At 29.4% G+C, this 23,226-nt stretch overlaps 1 protein-coding gene and 1 long non-coding RNA gene across 3 annotated transcripts in view; one reads left to right on the forward strand and one right to left on the reverse strand.

The window, feature by feature from the left end:
* Positions 1 to 10,703, reverse strand: part of LOC142332844 (uncharacterized) — a 54,629-nt gene extending 43,926 nt beyond the window's left edge. The window contains exon 1 of the long non-coding RNA XR_012758407.1: positions 10,537 to 10,703. This is a non-coding gene — a long non-coding RNA (uncharacterized LOC142332844). The remainder of the gene's footprint in view (positions 1 to 10,536) is intronic.
* The window catches only part of LOC142332843 (uncharacterized), a 72,794-nt gene that overhangs the window by 160 nt on the left and 49,408 nt on the right, over positions 1 to 23,226 (forward strand). Inside the window, exon 1 of one of the 2 annotated variants that reach the window (XM_075379489.1) lies at positions 17,726 to 17,805. The exons of the other annotated variant lie outside the window; for it this stretch is intronic. The gene's annotated coding sequence lies outside the window, so the exon portion shown is untranslated. Of the gene's footprint in view, positions 1 to 17,725; positions 17,806 to 23,226 lie in introns of those variants that run through there. 2 annotated transcript variants of the gene reach the window in all.

The following is a 23,226-nucleotide window of genomic DNA, read 5'->3' on the forward strand; positions in this document are numbered from 1 at the left end:
AATGTAGATTAAAATAAGTGTCATTATTTTTGTTTGCCTATTGTATCCAAACTTATCACGTACTGAATTTTAAAATACAATTTGCACTCTCCTATTTTTACAAAATAAATTAACTATTTCGTAAACGCAAACGTTTCTGACTTTGTTTTCTATTTATAATACCGGCGAAATAATATCTGAAAAATAAACAAACAGAAACAAATTACGCGACTGGTTATAAATTTTAGGCTAATTGAGCAATAAAATAATTAACCGAGGAAATAAATTAATAGAAAATAATACTTAAAACTTTATGATGAAGGATATTTTGTAAAAATTACTATAATTTCAAATTTGAAACTTTACTTTATAATCTGTACTTTATATATCTTAAAAAATTTTGATTCACATCAATTTTATCCATTTTATGAAAAATAAATTGCATTACATTTTTCCACAGTCGGATGATTTTACAGAAGTAAACGGGCATTAATCGATAACACAGGAAATTTTTTGTAACTTCCATGTTGTGGGTACTGCTTGACCAAACTCATTAAGTTGTCTGTGTAATGTGAGGTTATTAGATATTCGTTATTTAAGTTGTCATGTTTTTTGAAAATTTATTTCATTCTTTATACAAAATTTTAAATTGTGTTTGACAATGGTTTCTCTCTAAGCATATCAGTTGGACATGACAGATAGCTTCTGTGTGTTGTGTTGGTCAAGTGTCAGTGAATGCTATTTTAAAACAATTTAAAGAAAACGGTTAATTTTCATCTCAAAGGAAAGGAAAATTTGTCAAAATTTTTATCTCCAATTGCAATGTGCTGATTTAACAGAAATAACAGGTAGCCTACTGACAAACCTACAAAGTTTATTTGAAACTTTAAATATCCTGTACTCCAAGAAACCAAATTAGGATATATTCTTACGTTTGTTTGCTATTAAAAATTATTTCTATGTCGATGATCTAATTACCAGTTCAGATTACCCAAATGGAGTTATTCTATTAAAGAACGATATGTCCAAATTATTACAACAGTATGGTTTTTCACTTCACATGTGGTATTCTAACAATTGCAGTTTTTCTTTGTCTTATCATAATTCATCCATACTATCTAATCAAGAAGACAACATATGTACTCTTAAGAGTTCTAAGGAACAAAAAGTCAGATTCACTAAATTTCCAAATCACTCATTCTAACAATTTACAAATTTATACTAAAAGGAATACTCTTTCCATCACAGCAGGTGTCTGTGATCCTCTAGGACTCATTGGCCTTATTATTATAATCATACAAACAGTTTATGTAGTAATTATGACAACTCAAAGTTGACTGCACAAACCATTAATACAGTGGCTTTCATTATATAATCAATTACATCTAATAGTCATGTAAGATAAGTAGATCCATTAGGTTTAATAAAAATAGAAAAATTCATTCTATTAAATTACATGGATTTTCTGATGCCTGTATATGGTTGTTATATTTATATAACAATGGCTATGGTTGTTATATTTATATACACACTTATACTCCAACCATGTAATTACTAATTTACTGTTCTAAGTCAATGTTAGCCCCTTGTAACAAATCATATTATCCAGACTTGAACTCTTTGGTTGTTTACTATTTTCAAGTTTATTTGTGTATAACTGCATTATACACTTTGATGAGATACACTTATACTCTGATTCAATCATAGCACTTTGTTGTATTCATGGACATTCTTCGAATTGGAAAGTATTTATAGGTAATAGTTTCTGACATTCAACAAAACACTTCAATTACCAATCGGTATTACATCAAATTCTCTGATAATCCAGCAGACATATTGTCTAGAGCTTTTCACCAAGCAGGCTACTTGAGATGTCACTATGGTGGCGTGGTCTTCCTTAGCTATTACAGTCTTCTTCTCATTAGCCAAGGGATTGTAATATTACATTAAATGATGATAATTTAAATCCTGAATGCGTATTAGAAAGGCGTAAAACTACATTAACTTCATGTATATCTGAACACAAAGATTTTCATCTTTACATACAAACAGAAACATTTAGTTTCTGTTTCAGATTCATTCACCATATGAAATCCAAACAGTCTGAATGTAATTTTACTACTAAGGAGTTAGATCATACTCTGTACTTTTTTACATGTCAATCACAATCCATGTAATTCAGTGAGATAAAGAATCAGGTTACTGATAAACAAAGTAAGCTTATTTCACTAGATCCATGCTTGGATGATTTACATCTAATCTAATCTAATTGTCAACTCTGAACACTTAAGACTCTTACACTGCGACAGAGATACTGGACAATAATGCAAAAAGAATCATTTTGTCAATCTTTCATGTGTTTAATTTGCTTTAGATGTGATGCAAAACTCAATCACAACAGCTTTGTCAATTACAGCCTAAAAAAGATTTAAAAATCAGCCTCTAAAATGATTTTTAAGCTTTATCTTAAATTTTTGTAGCTTTAAATTATTAGCTTTAAGTTTGGTTTCATCTTTTTGGGCTGTAATTTTTTTATTATAACTTCAGTTAGGGGTAGCTTCGGTGTTATAATTTTGCTTAAGGGAGGAGATCCTTTTTTGAGTGTATTTTGTTTTATTAGTTGTTTATATTTGTAGTTTTAAGGTTCCTTTTAATATATTTAAAAAAAAAAAATTGATTTTTGTTTTAAAATTTGGCTTTAAATTTTTAACGCATGTAAATTTTTGTTAGGTTAAATATCCTTAATGGTTAATTTTTATTTTCAGTGTTAAGGATTTAATTATATTTTGGTTTTTATTTTTTTTAGGATTTTTTTGTTTTTCATTATTTTAAGGTGATAAAAAGTTAATAGTATTTTATACTTTCTTATAATTTCAAGTTACATTGCTTTGAGCTTATTAACTTATAATTTATCTCATATCCTTGTGGACATGGGGTAAATAATAAAAAATGAGAAGTAAATTGTTGTTAAGATTTGTCCTGTAATAATATATGGTTCTTCAACTGGTCGTGCTCCGATTCATGTAAGTAGAATAAATGTATTTACTATAATTCAGAATATTATTTTATTTATCGGTTAGAATGATCTTGTTTGAAATTTTATTTTTATTGAGAATGATATTGATATAATAATTATAATTGATATTATTAGGGCTACTACTCCTCCTAATTTTCTAGGGATAGATCGTAGGATTGCGTATGCAAATAGGAAATATCATTCAGGTTGAATATGGGGAGGAGTTCTAAGTGGGTTTGCTGTAGATAATCCTACACTAAACCGATTCTTTACTTTTTACTTCATTATACCCTTCATTATATCAATAATAGTAATACTACATCTAATATTTCTACATGAATCCGGATCCTCTAACCCACTAGGTATAAAAAATAACATTGACAAAATCCCATTTCACCCATATTTCACAACCAAAGATATTTTAGGAATAGCAATAACAATAATAATTTTTATAATAATAATTAATATAAATCCATTCCTCACTATAGATCCAGAGAATTTTACACCAGCAAACCCACTTAGAACTCCTCCCCATATTAATATCAATTAGCCCTAATTATAGCCCTAATAATATCAATTATAATTATTATATCAACTAACTTGAAAATTAACTTGAAATTATAAGAAAGTATAAAATACTATTAACTTTTTATCACCTTAAAATAATGAAAAACAAAAAAATCCTAAAAAAAATAAAAGCCAAAATATAATTTAAATTAACAGCTAAATAACTCCTTCAACATATATATATTTGTCATAACGATATCGAGGAAAGGAACCACGAACCCAAACAAAAAAATAAATAAGAAAAATAACCTTAACAAAAAAAAAATTTATACAATTGCCCCCCAAAAACAAGTAAAAAATCTCAAACATTTTATTTCTATATTCAGATAAAAAAAATAAAGAAAATCTAAATGATCTATACTCAACATTAAACCCAGAAACCAATTCAGACTCGCCCTGAGAAAAATCAAATGGAGAACGATTAGTCTCAGCCAAAATACAAGAAAGAAAAATTATAAATAGAGGAAAAGAAAAAAAAATAAATCAAACATTCAACTGAAAATAACAAAAATAATTTAAATTAAAAGACTCACAATATAAGATAAAACAAAAAATAATCAAAAAAAAAAACAACTTCATAAGAAATACTCTGAGAAATTCTAGAATTAGAAGATCATCCAGCAATTGTAATAAAATAAACCCCCAAACCAGAACAACAAAAAAAAAAAGGCAAAAAGAAAACCCAACAAAATTAAAACTAAAAGGAAATATTAATCAAAAAATTAAAGATACAGAAAAACCCAAAATAGGTACAAAAAAATAAACAAATAAAAATTTAAAACCAAAATAAAGATCTATAGGATCTTATCGTCCCTCTCCTAAATTTAAGCTTTTTAACTTAAAAATCCTCCTCTATGAATCATGAGACCTTGCCGTTGGTGAGGGGGCTTGAGTGCTGAGGGATACAGAGTAGCTGGACCGAAGGTGCAACCATATCGGAGAGGTATCTGTTGAGAGCCAGACTAAGGAGTGATTCCTGAAAGAGGGCAGCAGCTCTTTCAGTAGTTGTTAGGGGCGTGAGTCAGGACGACTTAAACGGCCGTATCAACATCACTCAGTCCTCTGAGTACTGCGCAGCTGAAAGCAATGGAAAACTACAGCTGCTTTTTTTCCAAGAAAATGTGGCTCTCTGCATTTTCACATAGCAATAATGGAGGCGCCTTCCTTGGTAAAATATTCTGGAGGTAAAATAGTCCCCCGTTCGGATCTCCGGGTGGTGACTACTAAGGAAGGGGTCACCAGAAAATTAAAAAATAACATTCTACGAGTCGGAGCGTGGAATGTTAGAAGCTTGAAAAAGGTTGGTAGGCTAGAAAATTTAAAAAGGGAAATGGGTAGGACAAATGTGGATATAGTAGGAATTAGTGAGGTTCGGTGGGAAGAGGAAGGCGACTTTTGGTCAGGTGATTTTAGAGTAATTAACTCAGCGTCAAATAATGGGCAGGCAGGAGTAGGTTTCGTGATGAACAAGAAGATAGGGAGGAGAGTGGAGTATTTCAAAACGCATAGCGATAGAATCATTGTAATAAGGATAAAATCAAAACCTAAACCGACAACGATTGTTAACGTCTATATGCCTACAAGCGCCCATGATGATGATGAGGTAGAGTGTGTATACGAAGAGATTGATGAAGCAATTAAACACGTAAAAGGAGATGAAAATTTAATAATAGTTGGAGATTGGAATGCAAGCATTGGAAAAGGCAAGGAAGGTTAATATAGTGGGTGAATACGGGCTGGGCAAAAGGAATGAAAGAGGGGACCGACTTATAGAATTTTGCACGAAGTATAATTTAGTAATTGCCAACACCCAATTTAAAAATCATAATAGAAGAATATACACTTGGAAAAAGCCAGGCGATACTGGAAGGTATCAGATAGATTATATCATGGTTAAGCAAAGATTTAGAAATCAACTCGTTGACTGCAAAACTTACCCTGGAGCAGACATTGATAGCGACCATAATTTGGTGATAATGAAATGTAGATTGGGGTTTAAAAACCTGAAGAAAAGGTGTCAGATGAATCGGTGGAATTTAGAGAAGCTTGAGGAAGAGGAGGTAAAGAAGATTTTTGAGGAGGACATCGCAAGAGGTCTGAGTAAAAAAGATAAGGTAGAAAATGTAGAAGAAGAATGGGAGAATGTTAAAAAGGAAATTCTTAAATCAGCAGAAGCAAACTTGGGCGGAATAAAGAGAACCGGTAGAAAACCTTGGGTTTCAGACGATATATTACAGCTGATGGATGAACGTAGAAAATATAAGAATGGTAGTGATGAAGAAAGTAAAAGGAACTATCGGAAATTAAGAAATGCTATAAACAGGAAGTGCAAACTGGTGAAAGAAGAGTGGATTAAAGAAAAGTGTTCAGAAGTGGAAAGAGAAATGAACATTGGTAAAATAGACGGAGCATACAGGAAAGTTAAGGAAAATTTTGGGGTACATAAATTAAAATCTAATAATGTGTTAAACAAAGATGGTACACCAATATATAATACGAAAGGTAAAGTCGATAGATGGGTGGAATATATTGAAGAGTTATACGGAGGAAATGAATTAGAAAATGGTTTTATAGAGGAAGAAGAGGAAGTTGAGGAGGATGAAATGGGAGAAACAATACTGAGATCTGAATTTAAGAGAGCATTAAAAGATTTAAATGGCAGAAAGGCTCCTGGAATAGACGGAATACCTGTAGAATTACTGCGCAGTGCAGGTGAGGAAGCGATTGATAGATTATACAAACTGGTGTGTAATATTTATGAAAAAGGGGAATTTCCGTCAGACTTCAAAAAAAGTGTTATAGTTATGATACCAAAGAAAGCAGGGGCAGATAAATGTGAAGAATATAGAACAATTAGTTTAACTAGTCATGCATCAAAAATCTTAACTAGAATTTTATACAGAAGAATTGAGAGGAGAGTGGAAGAAGTGTTAGGAGAAGACCAATTTGGTTTCAGGAAAAGTATAGGGACAAGGGAAGCAATTTTAGGCCTCAGATTAATAGTAGAAGGAAGATTAAAGAAAAACAAACCAACATACTTGGCGTTTATAGACCTAGAAAAGGCTTTTGATAACGTAGACTGGAATAAAATGTTCAGCATTTTAAAAAAATTAGGGTTCAAATACAGAGATAGAAGAACAATTGCTAACATGTACAGGAACCAAACAGCAACAATAACAATTGAAGAACATAAGAAAGAAGCCCGAATAAGAAAGGGAGTCCGACAAGGATGTTCCCTATCCCCATTACTTATTAATCTTTATATAGAACTAGCAGTTAATGATGTTAAAGAACAATTTAGATCCGGAGTAACAGTACAAGGTGAAAAGATAAAGATGCTACGATTTACTGATAATAATAATTAGTAATTTTAGCCGAAAGTAAAAAGGATTTAGAAGAAACAATGAACGGTATAGATGAAGTCCTACGCAATAACTATTACATGAAAATAAACAAGAACAAAACAAAAGTAATGAAATGTAGTAGAAATAACAAAGATGGACCGCTGAATGTGAAAATAGGAGGAGAAAAGATTATGGAGGTAGAAGAATTTTGTTATTTGGGAAGTAAAATTACTAAAGATGGACGAAGCAGGAGCGATATAAAATGCCGAATAGCACAAGCTAAACGAGCCTTCAGTAAGAAATATAATTTGTTTACATCAAAAATGAATTTAAATGTCAGGAAAAGATTTTTGAAAGTGTATGTTTGGAGTGTCGCTTTATATGGAAGTGAAACTTGGACAATCGGAGTATCTGAGAAGAAAAGATTAGAAGCTTTTGAAATGTGGTGCTATAGGAGAATGTTAAAAATCAGATGGGTGGATAAAGTGACAAATGAAGAGGTATTGCGGCAAATAGATGAAGAAAGAAGCATTTGGAAAAATATAGTTAAAAGAAGAGACAGACTTATAGGCCACATACTAAGGCATCCTGGAATAGTCGCCTTAATATTGGAAGGACAGGTAGAAGGGAAAAATTGTGTAGGCAGGCCACGTTTGGAGTATGTAAAACAAATTGTTGGGGATGTAGGATGTAGAGGGTATACTGAAATGAAACGACTAGCACTAGATAGGGAATCTTGGAGAGCTGCATCAAACCAGTCAAATGACTGAAGACAAAAAAAAAAAAACTTAAAAATAAAATTCAAACTAAATTTTAAAAATAAAGTATAATTTTCGTCAAACCCTTCATTCCAGACTTCAATTAAAAGACTAATTATTATGCTACCTTAGCACAGTCAAAATACTGCGGCTATTTAAATCATTGAGCAGGCCAAAACTTAAATAAATCACAAAAGGACATGTTTTTGATAAACAGGCGAAATTATTTTTGAGATATCTCAATTTATGAGAGTGGCGGACAATATGTACATAATTAAGAGCAAAATTCAAAAAATTAATTTAAAAAAATTACTATTAAATCCAAATTCAAATTTAATCAAATTAAAAAATCAAAAACAAAAATTAATGTAACCCATAATAACCTCTTTATAACTGCATCTTGACCTAACATAAATCTTTAAAATGAAAAGAAAATAAATTTTCATTACACTCAACGACAGAGATATACAAGAAAAAAAAGGTACAAAAAATCATGGAATATCATTAAATTACAGGTTCCTCTAAAAAGATTTAAAAACCGCCAGATCTATTAAATTTCAATTATAAAAAATAAACTACCTTAGAAAAAAAATTACTAATTAAGAATAACAGGGTATCTAATCCTGGTTTAAATTCAAATTTACATAGAAAAAAAAATTTATTATATAAATTTCACCTAAATATAAAATATTAAAACTAAATAAGACTAAATTCTAAAAAAATTAACTTGAACCTGAGGAATAACCGCAAATGCTGGCACAACATTTTTTGGTTCTAAAAAATATAACTTAAATTAAAAAATTAAATTAAAAAACCTTAACACTGAAAATAAAAATTAACCATTAAGGATATTTAACCTAACAAAACTTTACATGCGTTATAAATTTAAAGCCAAATTTTAAAACAAAAATCAAATTTTTTTTAAAACTATATTTAAAGGGGACCTTAACTACAAAATTTTAAACAACAAATTAAACAAATTACATTCAAAAAAGGATCTCCTCCCTTGTGCAAATACAACTTCAAGCTATCCCTAACTGAAGTTAAATAAATTATAGCTTAAACCAGTCAATAAAATCAAAAGCTAATAATTTAAGAAAAAGAAATATTAAATAAAGCTACCCCTAACATTATCTAATTTAAATAAAAAAACAGTAGTTAAAATAAATAAAAGTAAACTTAAAAGTTGATATCTAAAAGCCACACAAATATAAGATAAAGCTACCCCTAACATTATCATAATTTTCTATAAAAAAAAACAATGGTTCAAAATAAATAAAAGTAAACTTAAAAGTTGATATCTAAAAGCCACACAAATATAAGATAAAGCTACCCCTAACATTACCTAATTTAAATAAATAAAAGTAAACTTAAAAGTTGATATCTAAAAGCCACACAAATATAAGATAAAGCTACCCCTAACATTACCTAATTTAAATAAATAAAAGTAAACTTAAAAGTTGATATCTAAAAGCCACACAAATATAAGATAAAGCTACCCCTAACATTACCTAATTTAAATAAATAAAAGTAAACTTAAAAGTTGATATCTAAAAGCCACACAAATATAAGATAAAGCTACCCCTAACATTACCTAATTTAAATAAATAAAAGTAAACTTAAAAGTTGATATCTAAAAGCCACACAAATATAAGATAAAGCTACCCCTAACATTACCTAATTTAAATAAATAAAAGTAAACTTAAAAGTTGATATCTAAAAGCCACACAAATATAAGATAAAGCTACCCCTAACATTACCTAATTTAAATAAATAAAAGTAAACTTAAAAGTTGATATCTAAAAGCCACACAAATATAAGATAAAGCTACCCCTAACATTACCTAATTTAAATAAATAAAAGTAAACTTAAAAGTTGATATCTAAAAGCCACACAAATATAAGATAAAGCTACCCCTAACATTACCTAATTTAAATAAATAAAAGTAAACTTAAAAGTTGATATCTAAAAGCCACACAAATATAAGATAAAGCTACCCCTAACATTATCATAATTTTCTATAAAAAAAAAAAACAATGGTTCAAAATATATAAAAGTAAACTTAAAAGTTGATATCTAAAAGCCACACAAATATAAGATAAAGCTACCCCTAACATTATCATAATTTTCTATAAAAAAAAAAAACAATGGTTCAAAATATATAAAAGTAAACTTAAAAGTTGATATCTAAAAGCCACACAAATATAAGATAAAGCTACCCCTAACATTATCATAATTTTCTATAAAAAAAAAAACAATGGTTCAAAATATATAAAAGTAAACTTAAACAACAATAATCTTAGCATCATAAATAACAATAGTATAATAATAAATTTGTTCTTAAAGAACCAAAATAAGTACTTAAATAAAACATATGTAATTATTTTACCAAACTAAACCTTAAGATAAGAATTAAACCATGAGGTTTTTTTTTTTTTTTTTAATAATTATATATTTTTAAATACACTTATTATAATATAATTATATTCCTTAGGATTTTTAAACTTTTTAAAAAACCAACTTTTTTAAAACCCAACCACCAAAGAACACCGGTATCCACGATCTAGTATTCAAATCTGACTTTACTTGGATTTGAACGCTGGAACTCTCACTTCCAAATCAGTTGATATGGGAAGACGCGTACACCACGAAACCAACCAGATTGGGTGCAAATGCCACACCTTGTATCAATATAACCTAACCGAACATAACTTACGTAAGCTACCCTCTTATAACTAATGTTAAATACATATTTTATGAATGTTGTATGGAGAATATGTAAAATGATCGGTATACTTAATAAATCGCTATATATTTGTTAAATTCTTCAACAATGGAGGCGATTATACGTATTAATAGTTTATATACGTACGTGCAGGTGACAGAGCAACATTTCCATACGCCCGTTTTAATTTTGAAAAGATTTCAGTAGCAGTCTCACAGAGTTTAACACAAAACTTAATTGCACAACGGTTGCTCATAATTAGTATCACTCATTTTTGTAACGCACAAGAAAAACTCATTTCACGAAAAGTTTGTTAACAACCTAATATAAATCAGCTGTTCATATAACCATATGTTTGTTTATGTAACTTTGCAGTGTTGTCACTTTGGCTGCAAAAAAAAAAAAAACTAGTATCTACTTTATTTAGAGACCCGTAAATAAAATATTTTTATAAAACCAAAAACTTATTCATTATTTCTTTTGAATTAAGCCCATTTTTATTATCAATTCTAGTTTTCACGTTTGCGACTACAATCTTTCCAGATTTAGAATTTGAAATCTAGACAATGAAAACTGATTTATTCCTTTATTATATAAAAATTTCATTTAATAATATAACCTTATAAACCTGCTTACGTCTTAAATATTTTATTATTTTACATAAAACACACAAAAGTGTTGAATCGTAGATAAAGTTGCAATTTATTGGAGGTAAAATGACAGTGTTGAATCTTAGATAAAGTTTCATTTTATCGGAGGCTATATGATTAGCGAATCAGATTTTGAAGAAAGAAAAGATTTTATATTGATTTTTAAATTATTAGATCAACTCACTATTACTTATACTAAAGTATAATGTATAAAAAGTACTAAACAGAAAAACACAACTTAAACATGTAACCAAAATACAGTAAGGCTTTTCACTTTATTTATTATTTTTGTTCAACAAAGTAGAGTAAAGAATTTAACACATGTGCTAAATTGCTACATATTTACATACACTTCTATAGACTTGTGGCTATTTGGTAAATATTAAAAACTTGTAGACTCTACATGACTTCCTTGTACAGCTATTAAATTACATATACATATTTTTTACTGAGCTTCATTTAAATTTATTACATTTGAAAGTGAGATACGATCCTCCAATTCTTTAATAAAGTTGACAGTTACACAATTCCATTGTGGTGGACACCACATTGCATCACATTTTTTTGTGGTTTTTATATCAGCATTTTATATTAGTTTATACATTAATTTTGTTTCACGTCGCTGAAGTGGTTACGTGGTGTAAGACAGAATGCAATTAAATGTAACTATTGCCATTTAAGATTTTTATGTTGAGGTAGGTGTAGCGGAAAGGATGGATTCCACCTGTTTGAAAATAATTTTAAAAAGGTTCCCCTCGAGAATGTTGTACATGTCTGCAAATAAAAATACTATTATATAATTGTTTTAATATATAAATTATTTTATATTATATAAAATGTGAATACTGTGAATATAACAATGTGAAAACATAAAACATTATTTTGGATGTCATAACCTGATAAGTTAAAATAAAGTGAAAGAAGTAGTTTGATGTAATACTTTAGATATAATTACATAACTTCAAATAAACATGCCCCTTGTCTCAACTGCTGCAAATTCATTGATTAGTTTCTCAAATTTATGCTATTGTCGGTAACCTCCCGTTTCACACTCAGCAAAGCCAAGGCTGAAAACTTTTCTGTCCCGCTGATGATCTCAGGTAACCGGGATAAGTTTTAACTTTAACCTTTCGCAACTGGCACTGGATGTTGTAACAGTCAGTAAGATCTGAAGACCGGCTTCCAGAAATGGAAATACATCATCCCCAAACTACACGATGAAGTGTAGCAGGTCTGCTGGTGTCGAAATCTTAACATCAGCCCTTGTGTTGAGTAGCATTCACCAGTCCATTATTTCACTGAACATCTCCAAGCCATCCAACCTTCCCGTAAAAATGCTTCAAGCTACTTTCATTAGTTGCGTACATATTTGCGTACATTTGTATGTAAAAGAAAGTCAAAACTGATTTCAGTTTTTTCAAGCTGATGATCAATTCTTCTTCCATAAGTTTTTGTCAAGCATACTTTTCATCATTCATAGCATTTCATTATCTATTGTTAGCCTTATATCCTCTTTTGTTTCTCCAGCCATTTTCTTCTTCCTTTGTTGTTTCTAAACTTGAAGATCACGAGTACTGCACAGTTCCTTTGCTTCTCAAGAGAATTCTTGCATATGGCATCACTGTTTACTAGGAAATGCTCTTGTAAAGCCTGAATATCTTGAGCAGTATTATGGAAATTCTTTGTGTCATCCTGAAGCCATTTCTAAAATCGGTCAATCTTGACAAGTATAGCACTTCAAAACTGAAAAAGGACCGGAAACTCAAAGTTAACATCTGATGTAAAACTGAATCGCAACACTTGTTGTATCTGAATTGTCATTCTGATTGTCTGTTATATTTTCCATTAGTTCTACCAAGTGTTGTCAATTTAACAGCTTCTTCACTCACTTACCAAGAGCAGTTTTCAGTCTCTCTGATCGAACAGCTGACCACGAAAAATAAACGTACATAGCTTGCACAGTACTGAAAAATATCATACCTTTACCTCAAGACTTATGAGTTTGAATGAATACTAAGAAAGACTCCTTCATAACTACAGTTTTTCCTTAAAGTTTATCTAATGATCTTTGACAGTTCTTGGTGAGCAGTGTCATGTGTTGAATCAATCAAATATTATTCTGTAGTATTTGGTTCTGTGGTTGTCATACACAAGTTTTTCCCCAACTGAAGATGCTAAAAGCTGGATGAATTCATTTTGTATTTCTGGTGAAAGGTATGTATTTGATACTAAATTTTGCTCTACATTTAAAAGGTGATGCTTCATGATCAAACTCTTCAACAAGCTTCAGAAGTTCTATAAAATTTCCAGTGTTTCTGTCACTCCTGTTTTTCAGTTTCAGTGATAGTTTGTTTTTATGCAGTCTCTTATGGCCAAATTTTGTTTGGCTAAATATTCTATGCAGGGTTACACCTTTTAAATAGTTGTCAACATTTCTCTTTATCTTTAACAATGTGATTTTGAAGCTGTGCAACTATTAAACTTTTTTTTTCAGTCTTATTTTCACGTTGTGAAAGAATTTTAATACCTTTGAGAATTCTCATGTTCAATAATTTTGTCTGGTTTTTCAATTATTTAAACCATTTTCTGTTTCCAGAGAAAAATTACTGACTGCATCTTTTGATGGGAAAAGCAGATACAAAAAACAAAATGCTGCACCCTTCACAGAGGAATGTACCAATGAAAATCAACTCACCGTACCTCCTTTTTGTATTTTTTTTGTAAATCATGACAAAGTCACTGATTTGTGTAAAAGGCCCAGCACTATTCTGAAAATAAATTTACCCTCTTTGTACTATTTCTCTGACATGATTGCTTTTCCTGATGCCTGGTTAAACTTCATATATCCAATATTTTGAAGGTGAATCACATCATCTACAATTTTAGTATATTTTGGCTTGTCTTGTTGAACTGGATCAGGTAAATCATCATCAAAATCTTCTGATGAACCTTGGTATTCTGTTTTATTTAAATCTGGCTGTTTTGAATCAATCTCGTTACTCTACCTCTCTCTTCCAAGGCTTTTATTAGAGCAAGATATGTGTTTCTCATTACATCCCCTATTGATTTTGAGGTCAATAATTAAGAATTTTTTCCTCTTTTTCAAAAGCTGTCAGAACTTTGCTTGAAGTCACATATTCTTTGTCTTAGGTTCCTTTTGCTCAACTTGATTTTTTCTGTTGTGCTCATTTCATTTTATTGAATATCTGTAAAAAATAGAAATATAAAATTAATAACCGATCAAGTAAAATTGTGATTCACTTTGGAACTTAATTATTGTTATTCATTATGTTTTTAACGAGTATAATTTGAAATTTGTTCCATATGTTAACCTATGAATGGACAAACACTAATTTCAAAATGAAACTGCAAGTGCATTTAAGCAGGGAAAATATTCCATTCTGAAGTTATGTAACATTGATTTGACATCCCCAGATGCTGCCCTCAGTGACAGATGTCCACTCTTACCGGTTTAGTGTAGTAGTTAAAGTATTAGGTTACAGAAAAACTGGTGTTGTAATCAATTCCTGGCAAAGATTAAATTTCTTTTCACCTCACATTTTATCATCGCATATCTTGTTAAATTAATGTGTAACATATCCCCAAGTACAACAAGCTAAAATAAAAAATGGCATACTTACTGTTATCTTTATTTTGATTTTATTTGGCACTTGATAATCTATAATCCAGAAATAAGTAAATTGTTGAGCGGCATCGGTTCTTATTATGTTTCTCCAAAAACAGTATATTGTTTTCACAAATATCATGTATAGCACTAATCATCCTTGCAAACTACTTCAAGCTGTACCTGTTTAGACAATAAAGCAAGAAAAAATTTTTCAGAAGTGTTTTTAAAGTAAGAAATAGTTCTGAAGGACAAGATTCTTATCGATGCTTTGTTTCCTGTATTGCTGGAGCAAAGAAATGATTAATATAGAGTGGGAAATCACCATACCTTGATAGGACTTATGAAACGTGTCGATGTACCATAGTGAAATTTTATTTTGGCTCTTGAACCAGGAATTATGTTAAAAATATGGTGTACGGATAAATTTGTTAAGACTGTTGAAACGATGCATACAAAATGCAAAAATAAAACTATGGACTTTTTTACCCAAGTAGGTTACTAAATAAGCATTCATTTGAAAAGGACTTGACTGAAACATTAAGAGGGTAATTTAAATGATTTATCAAACCATGCTCCATAAAATTAATTCAAAATGCTCGTGTGCTTGCAAACCGTAGGCCGCCAGTTATGATAAAAAATTGGCCGAATCCAACTGATGGTACCCACATTCAGCATAAAAATCAAATATTGGAACCACACATAAAGAAATAAAAATTGAGGTACGCTTACATAGCACCTCAATAGTCTGGTTCAGGTAGAGCGGCAAGTGAAAACCAAGAATGCTTATCTGTTTGACAGATTTACCTAACTGCCACCATAAGATATAAGTAAACAAACTTATTTAACAATATTAAAAATAATGAAAAAATTGATATTACGAGTATAAGATTAAAAATCCATAAAAATGGGTTTTTAATCTTATACCTTAATAAGGTTTTTCAATGGGATTGTACAGTCGATAAGAACCCGCAGCATTATTTTTATTTTGAAGGCCAATCTGTAACAATCTCTGGTCGATCACTTTTCCCCACTAAAAATAATGAAAAGTTGTTAAAATATTATTTAAGCATATGCTAATTTAGTTTTTACACAACTGCTCAAAATGGATTGTAATGTATTTAGGGTGTTTGAGTATATATGCTTGTTCCACCATAGCAGCTCAATGGCTGAACCGATTTAGATGGATGACCCTGTGTTGGAATCCTTACATTACCAGGAGTTGTGTAGGCTACAAAAAAAAAAGCCAATAAATAAATATATATATATATATATACATACATAGTAATATTCTAAGTAAATATAAATATTAGTTTGGTACAGCTGAATAAATTTATACATATTACATGACTGCCCAGAAGAATTAAAATGTTTTTAGGGTGTACGCATGTATGTATGTTTATATCAGTGTAGCAGTTTTTAACGGGTGAACTGATTTAGATGTATGACAGCGCATTAAAATTCTTATGTTACTGGGAGTGTCATAGGCTATATAAGTAAATAAATAAATATATATATATATATATATACACATGTTTAAATAAATAAAAAAAATTTCAAATTTTTATTTTTTTTTATCTAACCAAGAATATATATAAACATATGAGTGTTTTTTAATATATATATACACAAACATATTTATTTATATAACCTATGACACTCTGTAATGTAAGGAATCCAACTCGGGTTCTAATATGTAAATTGGTTCAGCCGTTGAGCTGCTACAATAGAAAAACCATACTTACATACACCGTAAATACATTACACCCCTTTTTGGGCAGTTGTGTAAGAAATTATACAGCACCCAAAATTGTCACCCGCACGGCTAACGGGCTAAGAATGTGCTCATTTTAAAATCAAATACAAATTACAAAACCGGTCCTCAGAAGTCACCGATTTCGACCGCTGACTGGCGAACTCTATTAAGGACGATTCGAATAAAACAAATACTTATACGCTACAAATACTTATACTTATACGCTACTGTGCAAATTGATTGCGAAATGAACAGAGACGAAATAATCAAAGCGATTTTGCAATCTTTCACGATGCAGCAAAATAATTACATCGAACGAAATGAACAATGTCATTTCCAAGATATAGGCAACAGGAAGGTTATACTACGGGCATTTTAAACAAGGTAGGGATCGATTTGGGCAGAATCACGCGGTCGCCAGTGTACGGCAAATGCTGCAACCGCCATTGCATATGTGTGGGTAGGAATGGTTGAACTGAGCCTGTACAAGAACCCACTGGGTTGGTCTAGTGGTGAACGCGTCTTCCCAAAACAGCTGATTTGGAAGTCGAGAGTTCCAGCGTTTAAGTCCTAGTAAAGCCAGCTATTTTTACACGGATTTGAATACTAGATCGTGGATACCGGTGTTCTTTGGTGGTTGGGTTTCAATTAACCACACATCTCAGGAATGGTCGAACTGAGAATGTACAAGATTACACTTCATTTACACTCATACATATCATCCTCTGAAGAATTATTTAAACGGTAGTTACCGGAGGCTAAACAGGAATGAGAAAGAGCCTGTACAGTTCATTTAGTTCATTTACACTCATACATATACCATCATCTGAAATTATCTGATACGTAATATTACCGGAGGCTAAACAGGAAAAAGAACGAAAGTCATATTGATATACTGCCTTCACGGATTTATTGGCAAAGGTCGGAAATTTAGGAGCTCTGGAATTGTACTTTTCATTTTCGTGTAATGATCTGCTCTGGCCGGGACATTTTTTTTGGCAGTCGAGTTTTTTTAACATTTAACAGATATAAAATGTCTGTTATAAAGTCTTTCAGATATAAAGTCTTCTGTGAGTATATTTCCACACATTTATACAATACCGGTAAGTCGGCTAAAAATTTTTTTCATTTCTTTTTATTTTCAACTATTTAAAACGTTGTTTTGTAATGTAATTTTTGCTTTTTTTTTTTGGAAATTGTACTATAAAAAGTCATTTTATATATGTCAGCATTTACATTACTGCTAAAATTCATGTTGGTATCGTCGGTCCGACTGATTTGTCGTAATCATCTGTTTGGGAGTTATGTTGGTTGAGTTAAAAATATTGCAAATGAATGTAATTTAATCGTCGATCGTTGATATTCGTTACTTGTTTGTAATACACGTAAGTTAATTAGGCTAATATTAATATTTAATGTCTGCTAATGTAAAATAAGTCTTTTTTGTCAACTGTAGTTCTATTCAACGTATTTTTTAACGTTTATTGTTTTATCCTTTAAGTAACCTACTTCTAACCTACCTTTAAGTAATATAAGTAACCGTAAACAATAGTTTTGTTTTCAGATACAGTTGTGTAATCATTTTTAGATTATATACTAATAATGCTGTTTCTTCAATGTTGTGAACATCATAAAAAATATACACAGAAAATTATTAAATTACAAGGTTATTTGTTTGTCTTAATTATTCTATATCATTACAAAGCGGTCAACCTAACAATTCAAATGTTCTGCAGTTTTAAAAATTCATCGAGACAATTTTAATGATTGTTAAACGAATATTAAATTAGAACTATCACTTTTATTTCAGTAACAAAGAGTTGAATTAAAAAATTGAAAAAACTTAGAATAAACATAATGCTTGTAGCTTATAACTGTTAACAAACAAAAAATTCATATGTAAACAAAACCTTTTTTAATTCCTTTTCTATGAGTTTAATTTTTTTTTTTGATTGAATTTCTTGTTTTTTTTATGTCTTTTGTATTCTTAATTAGAGGTTGTGTTTTATTTTATAGTCTTGGTTATATAAGAGGTGACTTAAATTTAGTTCGGTTTTATTATTTGGTTTTTTTATTTATTTTAAGTATGGTTTTTTTTTTCTTATAATAAGTCCAATACATTAGCGTACTTTACTTCTGCGACTATAATTATTGCAGTACCGACAGGAATTAAAATCTTTAGATGAATAGCTAAAATGCAAGGAATAACAAAAATAAAAATCACCTCAAATAATCTGATCCACGGGATTTGTATTTCTATTCACTATTGGAGGATTAACAGGAATAATCCTAGCTAACTCATCGATTGACGTTATCCGTAGTAGCTCATTTCCATTATGTTCTATCAATAGGAGCAATCTTCGCTATTATGGCAAGAATTATTCACAGATTCCCATTAATAACAGGTATAAGAATAAATAAAAAATGATTAAAAATTCAATTTTCAACTATATTTCTCGGAGTAAACCTAACATTCTTTCCCCAACACTTCCTAGGACTAGCGGGAATACCAAGACAATATTCAGACTACCCAGACAACTACATAACATGAAATATAATCTCATCAATAGGATCCTTAATTTCAACAATTAGAATTATAATATTTATATTCATCATATGAGAGTCGATAGTATTCAAACGAATTACAATCTTCAAAAACAATAAATCGTCATCAATTGAATAATTTTTTATTACTCCCCCCCCTAAACACTCATTTAATGAACTACCATCAGTATCAAAGCCATTCTAAGAGCGGCAGAAAATTGCCATGAACTTAAAATTCATTAATAAGTTAAAAAATAATTTCCTTAGAAATCTCATCGTGAATAAAATTTAATATAATAAATAGAGCTAGACCAATTATTGAACAACTAATAAATTTCCACGATCATACTATAATGATCTTGTTATCTATTGCAATAACAGTAACAATTATAATAATAACAATAACAGAAAATAAATTATCAAATAACCTACTAACAGAAAATCAAATAATAGAAACAATGCCAGCAATTATTTTAATTTTCATCGCTATCCCATCAATTAAAATTTTATATTTAATAGAAGAAATAATTAAACCATCAATCACCATTAAAACAATTGGACATCCATGATACTGATCATATAAAAATACTCACTCAAAAAAAATAGAATTTCAATCATTCATGAAACCACAAAATGACTTAACTTCATTCCGACTAATTGAAGTTGACAACTGAATAATTATTACATTCTTAACACAAATCCGAATAATCGTATCATCATCTGATGTAATCCACTCTTAACAACAATTCCATCAATAGGAGTAAAAATAGATGCAATCCCAGGAAGACTAAATCAAATTAGATTAATAACTAAAAACCCAGGAGTATTTTTTGGACAATGTTCAGAAATTTGTGGAATAAACCACAGATTTATACCAATTACCGTAGAAAGAATTGACATAAAATCATTTATTAAATGAATAAAAACATAAAAATAAATAAACATTAAGCGACTGAAAGAAAGTAATGGTCTCTTAAAAATATAGTAAACATAGAATACTCTTAATGAAAGACGCTAGTTTAAAGAAAGCATTTAACTGTCAAATAAAAAATACATATAATGTGCATCTTGATTCCACAAATGTCCCCTATAATATGAAACATTATATTAATAATGACAACAGCTACAATTATAATGAACATAACAAAGTTATTCTTCATAACAAATATAAAAACCCCCCCAAAAAAATAAAAATAAACATTAATTGAAAATGATAACTAGACTTTTTTCAACATTTGATCCAGCAACTAAATTATTACAAAGAAATTGAATAATTATACTAATAACAACAATAATTTTACCAAAATGATACTGAACTAAAAACTCGAATAAATATAATAATAAAAATAATAGAAAAAAACTAATAAATGAATTTAAATCAATGACCCACCAAAAAGAAATCCTAATTAGCGATATCAATTTTTATATTTATCATAATTAGAAATGTACTAGGGTTAATTCCATATGTTTTTACATCGACGAGACACTTAGTAGTATCAATATCAATCGCACTACCAAGATGAATTATAATCACAACATATAGATGAAAAAACTTTACAAATGAAATATTTAAACACATATTACCAAAGGGAACACCCCCTCCCCTATTTCATCAATAATAATCTTAATTGAAACTACAGGAAACCTTATTCGACCAATCTCACTAGCTGTTCGACTCGCAGCAAATATAATTGCAGGACACCTCCTAATAACACTATTAAGAAATACATCAATGAAAATATTAATACTTACTATACCGATTCAAATGATCTTAACAGCATTTGAAACAGCAATCTCAATAATTCAAGCGTATGTATTTGCAATCCTTGTAACATTTTACTCTAGAGAAGTACCTTATGAAAAAAAAATCACCCGTTTCACATAGTTACAAAAAGACCATGACCAATTATTTTATCGATAAATGTAATAACAATGCTAACGGGAACTGTTAAATGAACTCAAACAAAAGAGTATAACCTTATAGCAGTAGGTATGACCTTATCAACAATGTCCATAATATTATGATGACGAGATATTACATGAGAAGCAACATTTCAAGGAAATGATACAAATAAAGTAAAATCACTAATAAAAATAGGAATAATCATATTTATTATCTCAGAAATAATATTTTTCCTGTCATTCTTCTGAATATTCTTCCACTCAAGATTAGCACAATCAATTGAAATCGGAATAAATTGACCCCGAAAATCTATTAAATCCTTTAATCCAATAGAAATCCCACTATTAAACACAATTATCCTAATTTCATCAGAAATTACAGTAACATGAGTACACCACAGAATCTTATCAAACAAATTATCAATATCAAATAAATCACTAATACTAACTATCCTTCTAGGACTGTACTTTACATTTCTACAAAAATGAGAATATCAACAATCAACCTTCACACTAGCAGATTCAATTTACGGGTCATCATTCTCTCTAACAACAGGGTTCCATGTTATCCACGTAATTGTCGGAACAACCTTTCTTGCAATCTCAATAGTATGATGTATAAAAATACACTTCTAAACCAACCATCACCTCTAACTAACCATACATGTTTTGCACAGCTTTTTAACCAAGAACAGCATTTATAGATAGTCATTTGTTATTGAGATAATACAGTTTGGAAAGTAATGTCATATTTATCTATAATATAAAAAATCATTGGTGATTGATATCATTGCTTACTAATAATTATGGGTGTTATGGCTTGCAAAAGATGGCGCTTGGGAGAACTGAAAATGGACTATATTTAAATTTTACACAAAGAGAAGGATTTATATTAATGAATTTATCACCAAAAGATGCTGGTTTTTTTGAATGCGTTGGTGTAAGAGAAGAAAACGAAAGTCATATTTCATATGACATTAATGTTTTACGTAAGAAAATAATTCTTTAAATATTTTATTTTTGCATGATTGTTTAAATTTATGATTGCTGATAAATAGAATGTAAAACTGTCTTACATCTTTTAATTGTTTATTTATTTATCAGTGACATTACCTCTGTGAATATGTGTACGCTTGGTACGCTGTGTGTAGTTCACGGTTTTCAAATATATTTTTTTTTATAAATGCCGTAGGTTATGTGAATGTATAAATTACATTATATTGATTTATACACATATTAGTAAAATGTGTTAAAATAGCTTACAATTAATGTCCAGTGATTTAATTATGCCTTCATCAGTTATAAAAAATTACAAAATCTGATCGAGGTATTTATAGAATTGAATTTGGAAAGAAGTTACTGATTTTGAACCAGTATTTCCAATTTTGAAAAGAATACTATACACCTTTGCTACTTGTATTGTATAACCTTTGTAATTTATTGTACTAAATATCAAAAACCTGAAAAATTATTGTAGAATAACATAACTTGTGTAGATTATAAAAAATTATGAATGATCGACCGATCGTTCATCAAGGCAGTATTGTGATATATTCTGTAGATTTTTAATTAGTCTTCATGTTTTGAAGTTTTCACATCAATTTAGAATTAGTATCATATGAATTGTACAGAATTTTCTCTAGTAGAGTTTTTTATATTTTCTCCCGTACAATAATATAAAAATATTACATATAAAATAAATAATATAATGACAAATAAATGTAAAAATATATAATATAAAAATAATAAAATTAAGTAAATACTGCATATGATCATGTGCTGAGAGAGTTTTAAACATACTTTACGTTTTCAGACATTGACTTGAAAATATAAAAGGAGTATATAAAATTTTGAAAAATCTCTTAATGTTATACAAAATTATCTTTAATAAATAAATAAATTTTATCCTGTACATAAATTATTTTATGATTAAAAATTTTATTTAATCACAAGTTCAAAATAAAAGTTTTTAAAATGATAGAAAATAGTTTTTAAAATACTAATTTTCTTTTTTAATCAGGATTCTTGTACTTCCCTGCACATTGCCATCTCTCACTAGTAAAACCAGTGAACAGGGAGAGAGATGTATGGAGTAGAACAATCTTAAAACATTAACATATTTTATAGAATTCTTTTAAAATTCTTCACATAATCTCTAGAAAATTGTAATTATAAGGGTATTAAAAATAAATAAAATTATTAATACAAATTTAAGTGAATAACATGAAATTTTGATTAAAAAAATAAAATTGTATCAAAGATATATTTTTAATGATGGAATTCCCATTAAAGAGATTAATACTTGTGATTTGAAATTTGAAATCGTAATACATCTGGAAGTAGGAGAAATTTTAGGTTAA

This window comes from Lycorma delicatula, chromosome 12 (assembly GCF_047948215.1).
Source record: "Lycorma delicatula isolate Av1 chromosome 12, ASM4794821v1, whole genome shotgun sequence".
NCBI lineage: Eukaryota > Metazoa > Arthropoda > Insecta > Hemiptera > Fulgoridae > Lycorma > Lycorma delicatula.